General features: G+C 36.3%; 1 long non-coding RNA gene across 1 annotated transcript; it reads left to right on the top strand.

Moving 5' to 3' along the window:
• The first annotated feature begins 500 nt into the window (after positions 1-500).
• On the top strand, positions 501-6,688 carry LOC115927849. Its single transcript, XR_004065788.1, has 3 exons — positions 501-524; positions 5,695-5,816; positions 6,642-6,688. It is a non-coding gene; the product is annotated as an uncharacterized LOC115927849 (long non-coding RNA).
• The last annotated feature ends 3,403 nt before the right edge of the window (positions 6,689-10,091 follow it).

The following is a 10,091-nucleotide window of genomic DNA, read 5'->3' on the forward strand; positions in this document are numbered from 1 at the left end:
TCTCTCGCTCTCGTGCATAAAGAAAATATGAATATAATATTCGGCTTTGATTATTAAGGACAAATTGAACATTTTATCAGTATTAAACAGAGAGAAAGAAATGGGGAGGAAATGAATCAAAACGAACATTTAAGATACATGAACGTGGTGACTTGTCGGTTACTAACAGCAGGATTTGACATCTACTCAATCCATCAACAAATATGCCAGAATGATGACATTGACGATGATTACAATTTTGAATAAAAAATAATCAAACTGTGTTCCGAGGTCATATTTAATAACATTTTAGAAAGTTTTATCCACCATCATGTTGTTGAGCACTATTCGCAATTTAATTTGAATGCGGTGACTTGTCGGTTACGAACAGAAGGTCATTGCAGGCTTCGATTTTCTATAATACTAGAAGCTATCTAGACAGTACTTCAACAGAAAGCTGGATAGAGACACTTCGTCACATCAAGCTACGAGGGAGTATATCATCATCTCACCGAATTCTACTTCGAACACCGCATCGAAATCAGGTAGGCCCAAATGCCCTTACGTTATTCCTGTTGCACATGAGACGTCTTTCTGACTGCGTCAGTTTGTAATTGTATTGATAATGATATCGATTATTTTGTAGCGCTAAAACAAAGAATACCTTAGATGCTGCTTATAAGTATCGGCTTGCATGGTGATGTAGATATACAGTAGGCTTACACACACACTCAAGAAAGAAAGATTACCGACAGTCTTTTTCAGGACTCCCCAGTCCTTCCCCTCTCACACGGTGCAACCGTAAGTCTTCTCTATACAAAGTAACAGAATGAGAAGAGAAAAAACACAAAACTCTTAAATAGGTAAATTATACTTTATTATTAAGGGAAGAAGTACATTTTAGGTATTATGTCCCTTTTGCAGCCAACCTCAAATTCTGTAGAACTTTGCAGGAATTATGAATATGTCATGTTTGTCCTATCTGTGAAATTTGAACGTTAGCTGTGTCCTAATATTCAAATTATGCAAGAAAACCTGTTTACTTGCTAGACTTCACTGTCAGACACTATTGAGTGACTGACTGGCTTTTTTCTTCTTTGGTAATATAATAACATACATACAATGAGCTGTAAAGGGTACATGAGCATTTTGTCTCCATCAATAACCCACTTCTTGTGATGGCCAAAATTAAACTGATTGAATCTTTGCGCAGCATAAAACGTATGACCATTCGGTACAATGGTCTGAAAATCAAGACTATTACTTATTGGCTCTATAGCTCCTAAGTCGATTTGACAACTAATAGTCGTTATTTTCCCACTAAAAGGCATTTTCAAGCACCACCTTTTTTTAGAGAAGTTCTGAATTAGAAATATCTTTCAAATGCCGTTAGAATATAACATTTTCATTTTTTTTTGGCCTGCAAATGGGACATAGTACCTTCATTGGATCTTTTGAAAGTGGCAAGACAGCTTAATTTTCTGATGGAAAGGGGAATAATGTTCTACGTTTTTAAAGCCGCCATTGTATAAAGTTTCTTGGTAGTTGATAGTCTGGATCTGGGTATAATTAATATAAATTCAGTTGTTGAGCGTAGGTCTGCATTTCTTCAGACATTTCTTCGCCTCTTGTGCAGCGGACTTTTAGTGTACGTTAATCAGGAGCTATGCTTTGGCAACTCTGAGGGGTGCGATGGCCCAGTGATCTCGTAATCTCACTGAGCGGCGAATGCTTACAAACGTTGCGAATTTTGGCAGTTGGCGACTAGTATTAGCCACCATAAGAAAATGTTAGCAATAGTATTAGCGAAGTTTAGCAACTATTTGGCAATACTTTGCCACTATTTATGAATGTTTTGGACCTTTTACGAACCATGGCGAAACCCCAAATTCGCTACATTCGTGGCAAGCTTTCACCGCTCAGATAATGCCTCAGTCACACCTTTGCGTATTTGGCTTGCGTATTGCTGCGTATTTATGGCAAGCCGCTTTAACATTTATTCCTATTTCTTGATATCAAGAAATCGATCAAGAATTCGATTTCTTGATATCAAGAAATCGATCAAGAATTCGATTTCTTGATATCAAGAAATAGGAATAACTGTTAAAACGGCTTGCCATAAATACGCAGCAATACGCAAGCCAAATACGCAAAGATATGGCCCAGTCAAGGGTGTCGATTTGTATCCGTGGTTGGGGGATGATAGGTGCCAAAATATTTTCGGCAATGGATCAAAGCAACCAAGAGGTAGAAGCGTGTGGCAGGTTGCACCCCTCCCTTACAGGTTATTAACTTTTTGAAGTCACCCTCAATAAAGATAACATTTCAGAGAATATAAGAGTGGAAATAATATTAAAAACATGCTAAATGTTAGTCCTGACTCTTGTCTGCAGTGTAGGCCTACCAGACTGGTATCATCTATTTTTATACGAAGTTTAGACATTACCAAAACAAAAATCCAATGGTGAGGGATATCAACTTGTGAAAGTATTATGATACCAGTGGGCAAATGCATTAATAAGCAACCAGGAAAGGTTTATGTAGACAGAAAATTGTTTATTTCCTGGTGATAGAAACATACATTTTATGAATATTGATGTCTCCAAACAACATTAATCGTGAAAAACCCATTGCAATATTCTGTGTAAGGAGATCTCAAAAAACATAGTTCTCATTAGTAAATGAAAAACATATTGCTTTTGGTTCTTCATTTGACTCTCTTCCTTCTTTAATTAAACCAACTGAATCCTCTCTGGGGGAAACTCAATTCAATAAAACAGAATATCACTGATGCAAAATTTGGTTCTCAAAATGACAGAAATTTTTCTCTTCAGATCTCATACAATCTGTCTGTTTCTTAGAAAACATAATATAAAACTTACGTTCCAACAACCAAACAACAAACTTCCATTATCTCCTTCTTCACCCAGACATACTTATCATAACAGATACGCTCTAAAATATAAGCATAATATTCCCCTAAGGCCCTGACCAGAGCACTATTTTTTCTTCAAAAACTATAACCAGTCTTGAGCTGCATTATTATTGGAAGGGCGTTATAAACAAAACTTCAAACTTAATAACATTCTAACCTTCAAAAACACCTTAACTATTTTATCCCTTCACGTTTGACTACAATAGATAGGCTTACATCAGCTTTTCAATAAAACAAAAATAAGTTGTGACATAATAATCTTTCTCCAAAATATCGAACTGGAGTATTCTGTTGTACTACTTGTTTATGTACATACAAAGAGCTTATTTTCAAGAGGCACTAGATCCATGTGTGTAACTCAGGATAGACCGAGCGACTTTCAACGTGGGGGGGGGGGGCACCAAGAAAAAATGGCACTTTCTGGGGGAAAAGGGCACCTACAAAGGGAAATATCAAAGCGAAAAGTACAATTTTTTTAGATATTTGTATATACCCCTACATTGTGATTACAACTATCAGGGATGATTTCAATATTTTTTTCACTTTATACATTATAGAAGATATTGCTTAAGCATCATACTTTGCAGTTGGGTTTGATTGTTGACAAAATTGTTTGCGAGCGAGCGAGGAAAATTTTTACGACGTGTGAGGTCGCAGTGCGAAAAATAACATCTTTTAAAGAGAAAAATCCAATCCTAATGGGGTTATAAGCACATTGGCATAACGGAAGACTGACAAGACCTTTGATAAGTAACGTAAGTAAATCATCTTTAGATGCGTGCGAACTTTAGGGGAAATTGCTCTTATCGCTTGAAATTAGCTAGGGCGCGTTTAATGATGAGAGGAAAAGGGGACACTTATCAGGAAAGAAAAGGAGCATGTGCCAAAGTACAAAGCATAATTATCAGAGGTGAAAATGGGGCATTTCTTACACCCTCAAAAAGAGGCACTCACCAGGGATGGAAAAAGTCAGTCATGAGAATAGGAAATTTGGCATTTGTCGACGGAAAAGGGGCATTTACAAGATATTATTATATATTGTTAAAAGGGAAATTATCAGAGGTGAAAAAGGCACTTATCGCATTTGAAAAGAGGCATTGACCAGATATGAAAAGGGGCACTTATGTGAATGAAAAAGGGGCACTTGTAATAAAGGAAAATGTGCATTAGTTTAAAAAAATGTGCACCGATCAGATTCTAAAGGGGAATTTATCGGAGGTGAAGGGGGCATCTATCTGAAGTGAAAAGAAGTAACTTCTCGTACCTGAAAAGGGTTAATTACCAAAGACGGGGCACTTATGATAAGGGGAAAGGGCTCTTTTTTAATGGGGAGCTTATCATTAGGAAAAGGAACAATTATCAGAGGTGAAGGGGGCACTTATCAAAAGTGAAAAGAGGCACTTCTCGTACATAACTAGGGGCACTTACTAGAGATTAAAAAGGGCACTTATGAGAATGGAAAATGGACACTTATTGCAAATGAAAATGGGAACTTGTCGAAGGAAAAGGGGCACGTGTCCAAATAAAAGGGGCGTTTATCAGAGTTGAAAGGGGGAAGGGGAACTTTTACAAATTAATAGGGGCACTTTTCAAAGTAAAAGGGGCACTTCTTAATAAGTTAAAGGGGCACTTTTCCTATGTAAAACGGGGCACTTTCAGGTGCTTTCAAAACAATGCCCTCCTTGCCCCCCAGGATGGCCACCTTTGGTGCAACGTAAGAAAGAACTCTTTGTTTACCTGATTTTGTTCAGGTGTCTATGGAAAATTGTTATTAAAAGATGCATGTGTTCATAATTTCTCTCGTAATTAAGGTTAATAATTTTGTTCAAGGTAAATAGAGGAAATTGTATATCATTATCTCAATTTGCTATCAAAAGATGTTTCTCCTTTCGGAAAATAGCTCTTCAAATGTTTTATATGCAGAGATGTAAATAAACAAAGAAATGGATGAAATTAATAAAACGAAATAGATACTGAGTATGAATCAGGGAACAAACTGAAAGTTTCGTTTCCTACATGCTGCCATTTGGACAAAACCGTCTTCCTCTTCAATTATACAATATTTTATTACTTTACTTGCATTATGAAAATAGCGCATCATCAACCCAACATAGCTTTAAAAAATCACAGATTGAACTGGCCAAAAGTCATGTGATATTCTTGCTCAGATGCTTTCCTTTACCTTTAAGAGTTCTTTATATTGAGGAATTGGTTGATTTTTTTTTCTTGGCAATAATGCCCAAATTTAAAGAGTTAAACATATACACGACTGTAACTTTTAGCGCGTTTTGAAAATGTTTTAGGAAATATCAGGAAATAAAATGAGTGAAAAAACAAACAATAAAGATAAAATAAAGTGAATTTTAAAAAGGGTGAAAGGAAACAATATAACAACTACTGAACTATCTTATAAGTCATACTAATGTCCGATCCGAAAATCTTTCTCCTTGTCTCCGATCTCATCACGAATTCGTCACAGAGTCCATATTGGCTCTCATCATTAATTTTTCTCTTCATTCTTTTTTTTGTTGATGATGAATTATTGGGGGATGATTGTACAGGCCATTCCCCCCACCTGAAATATTGGGGGATATATCCTGTGAGATATTGCTGTGAGAATGAAAATATGCATTGTACATGCACACATTTTACTTGCGAGTGGTGAACAGTACGAAATAAAGATATTTTGAAACAATATTGAATATTACTCAGGACTTGATTTTGAAAAAAGGGAAACATTGCAAGTTTTACTGTTCTGCTTTGATTCATATGGTGGATAGGTCACGTGACGTATAAGATGGCGCCAATCACACGGAGAGTGTATACTACATACTTGATGCTGGCCATGCTGTGTGTACTAGCTACATACCAGGGTGCATCAGGAGGTGCCAACGATGTCGAGGTAAAATACGCAATAAGATTATAGTGCTCTACAGTACGTAACGAAAAAGGTTCAAACTTTGAAAATATCCTCCAAAATGATCATTGAAGGATATCTGCATGATTTTAAATGACAAAATGATGGATGAGGGTCTATTCAATAGGATGGCACTAAAAGTATTGACAATGTGTTACGCTTGAGTGAGCATTCGCTTATTTAGATGAATATAAAAACTCGCAATCGTGTAATAGAAATCAAGCAGATATAGTGAAAGTATCATTTTAGAGCATATTTTCAAAGTGTGGACTTTTTTTTATACACATTGTAAACAATATGTACTAAAATCGTTTGAAATGGAAATCCACGCGAAAAATTGTGATTCAAAAGAGTTATTCGATCACTTCTTTAGAGTTGATTCAGCTCCAAAGAAAGTGATTCCTAATTATGACACCTTTGAAAATGGATTTCCACTCCTCTCCATTAATATAATAGTTTTGTTTAAAAATAAGTGTAATATAAGTCTTCTAATAAAGATAAGAACATATGGAAATGAAAGGTGATAAATGATTTATATACCCGCGTTATATATTGCAACTGGCCTTGATCTGACTCCATTCACCCATCACTCATCCAATAATTCCTTATTTCATTTATTCATTCATTCATTCATTCATTCATTAAATAGACCTTGTATCGTTACAGTCTAAGTTTCGTCAAATGTGTCATGACAAGATCCTCGCCTCCTCACTGTTATGTAAAAATAAGTAAAGGAAATGCGTGCTTTTGAAATTAAATCATATTTAACAAGTAGAACTGTAATATTCTCATTTTATATTTTGTATCCAGGAATTCACGTCTGCCTCCCCATCAACGAACAGGAACATATTGGAAGCCGTGAGTATACTGACCTGTAATATATCTTCCTCGCCGTCTTCTGATTTTCACATTTACTTTTTGTCTGTCATAATCTTCCTTTATCTGATCTGTACCTGTTGCCCATGAAATAAATTGTTATCCTCATATGACTGCTTATACAGCAGAGAATTCGAAGAGCTTGACATTGCTAAACAGGGCATTGTTCCTAACTTCCTACGATAAACTCACTTTACCATTTAATCCTTGATTACGCATGAAGTCTATCACTTTGCTTACCAACAAAATGAATTGTTACTCGTTGATATTTATCTCAATGTTTCACTATTTTTTATTTCAGGTCCTGTGCAACACAAGGAGAATCGTGTCGCCTCACTGGTAGTACTAGGTGTTGTGGTAATCTGGGGTGTGAAACACACAACGGAGAGAAGTGCCAGGGATCACAATCAAGCTGTATTTGTAGAAACCCATACACCACCAATCCTGGCTTCTAGAAACCTGCTAGAAATGACTGATCATCATGATTGAAAGTGCTCAGAGCTAGCCTTATATCAATTTACATTTACATGTAGTTAATGCTGATATAATTTGTAGGCATATACCAGCTCCCCCATACGTAAATTAATTATGTACATGAATTTTGGTGATTGGTGAGATATTAATCTTTATGTGAGGTAATTTGTACGTGATATCTGTTATTTGCAGACACTCTATTAACTTGTCAACCACAATTACAGGATGCGAGCCATACTGAACTTACACCATACGTTCATAGACACTGTAATATTTTCAATACTTATCTATAATATGTTATTTAGAAATTGTCAAGCTTGTTTAGACTTCTAGCGGAAGAAATGTTGTATAGTTTTCGAAAAGAGTGTGTGCTTGAAGACTACTCAACCACTGTTTCACCTGCGATATCATAGACCATTATGAAAATGTATTTAGAGAAATATCGAATTATAGGTAGTATGATATCATTTATTAATTTAGCATTTCACTTGTCAATCGTTTACTCTTAAGATATATTTTACTGTTATTTTTAGAGATAGTTTTGGTGTTATAGATACTGTTATTGATATTTATATCACGACATACTTTAAACGATGTAATAAAAACATAGAATATTGTATACGTCAATTGTTATAGGCTTTAATAGTTGCAGTATACAGTGCGTCCCAGAAAAAAACAAAACCGAAAATAATCGTTGTTTTATCATAACTTAATCACAATTATGATTTATAAATGACACACATTTGTAAAGCTTAGATCCTCCTCTTTCGTGCTATGCAACTCATACGATGCACATTCCACGCATGAGGGATTAAAAACAATTTGAAGAAAGGGTACCAAAAAGTCATTTGGTGAACGGCATCTGAATTTCAAAGAGAAAATCACATTTCCAGAAAGTTCATTTTCTACCCTTTCATATGACACCTCAATCAGGACAAATGAGCAAGGAATAACAAAGTTCTGTTTTTTAAAGTAATGCTTGCATTTCCATACTTTTATTAAACGAATCCGTTCCACTGGCTGCCTGCCTGAACAACAAAGAAGACGAAAGACTTCACGCAGACTTCATCTGATGCTATAGGGTACCCAAGATATTTAAAAGTGTGGACTTGCTTTATTGCTACCTATTATTGAGATTGCATGGGGGTGCCTGAGGCTTAATTATTTTAATATTATCATACACTCTGTTTTCATTTTGTTTAAAGGAAATAAATGAATAAATGAGAAGGATATCAAAGTGTTTAAAATGTTGAATCTTCATTGAGCTTCGCACGTTCTAAATGTTAACAATGTATTTTGAATGACGTCGTAATGAAGATAATAATCATACTACATTTTTTTAAAGGCGGGTATACATGTACCACTTTTCTTTGGATACGATATGGTTATTCCGCTATCATCAGTACAATTGGATCAATATGATCTAAATTATGTGAAAATTAATCCGCGCAAAATACATTTACAGGTACGGAGTTTCTTTCGACTTTTCTTTTCAGATAACTGTTCACTCATCTCTGTACGTGGTGTCTGGAAAAAATGGTGATAGTGGTGGTGGTGGTGGTGGTGGTGGTGGTGATTGTTGTTGCGGTAGTGTTGGCCGTGTTGGTGGTGGTGATGGTAGTGGAGGGGGCTGTGGATGTAGTAATGGTAGGATTCTAGAACTTTACTGATTTTATTGTATGAGCATTCAAGAGCTGAAGATGGCGCTATCTCGATTTTGTATTTGAGTCATCTGAGTCCACCGTTTGCCAATCGCTACCCGTCTGACATTATTGGAGATCAGAAAATTAAATCGGCCAGATTCTGAACTATGTTACTTGTGATATCAGTGATGAGATGGGCGTGGTGGTGGTTGTGGTGTTGACAATGATAATGATGATGATGATGATAATAATGGTGATGATGAAAATAATGATAATGATGATGATGATGATGATGATGATGGTAGTGGTGATGGTGGTGGTGAAGGTGAGGGTAGTGGTGGTGGTGGTGGTGGTAGTGGAGGTTGTGGTATGGTCCTATAGTGTACTTCGGGTAACTCCTACCAATCGTTCCTACGTTCCCCCTTTCAAATTTATCTCTTGGTATCTTTCCCCAGCTCTATCCTATTTTGGAGGCGCAAACCCTCAGAAGGTTCTGTATAGAACACTGATTTCATTGTGTAAGAGAGCTCCCACCAACAATGACTCCTGCAAATCCAACGCTTGTCCTAGGACTAACCGACATATATTGAAACAACAATTCAACTGAATGGATTCAGTTTTCACACTCACACTTCCAAAAAGTGTACATGTGATGTAATCGTACTTTCTAAGATAACTATTGATCATTATTTATATTTCTCTGTTTCGGTCCTTTTTTCCGTCTTCTTCTTTCCTCTCTTTTGTTTCCCTTTTCATCAGGTTATCATTGTTAGCTTTCTCTTTTTGCTTTTTCTTCCCCCTTCTTAATATTCTTCTGTATTCTTCTTTGGCCATGTCATCTTCTTCCATCCCTCATAGACTTCGTCTTCATTTTCATCTTCATCTTCCTCCTCCTCCTCCTCCTCCTTCTCCTCCTCTAGCTCCTCCCCTTCCTCTCCCTCTTCCTCCTCCTCTTCCTCTTCCTCCTCCTCATCCTTCTTCTTCTTCCTCTTTCTCGTCTCCTTCTTCTTCTTGTTCTTGTTCTTGTTCTTCTTCTTCTTCTTCTTCTTCTTCTTCTTCTTCTTCGTCTTCTTCTTCTCCTTCTTCTTATTCTTCTTCTTCTTCTTCTTCTTCTTCTTGCTCTTCCTCACTTGCTTTTAGCTTGCATTGGGACTCTGTCAAATACAATTTGTCATTCGTTATTTGAAGCAGTATAAAATACATGCCTTTTTATGGCATGTCCTTTCGTGATTGTTTGACTCGTAACACTTCATCAGGATGAGACAAA

This window comes from Strongylocentrotus purpuratus, unplaced genomic scaffold (genome assembly GCF_000002235.5).
Source record: "Strongylocentrotus purpuratus isolate Spur 01 unplaced genomic scaffold, Spur_5.0 spur5_scaffold_21, whole genome shotgun sequence".
NCBI lineage: Eukaryota > Metazoa > Echinodermata > Echinoidea > Camarodonta > Strongylocentrotidae > Strongylocentrotus > Strongylocentrotus purpuratus.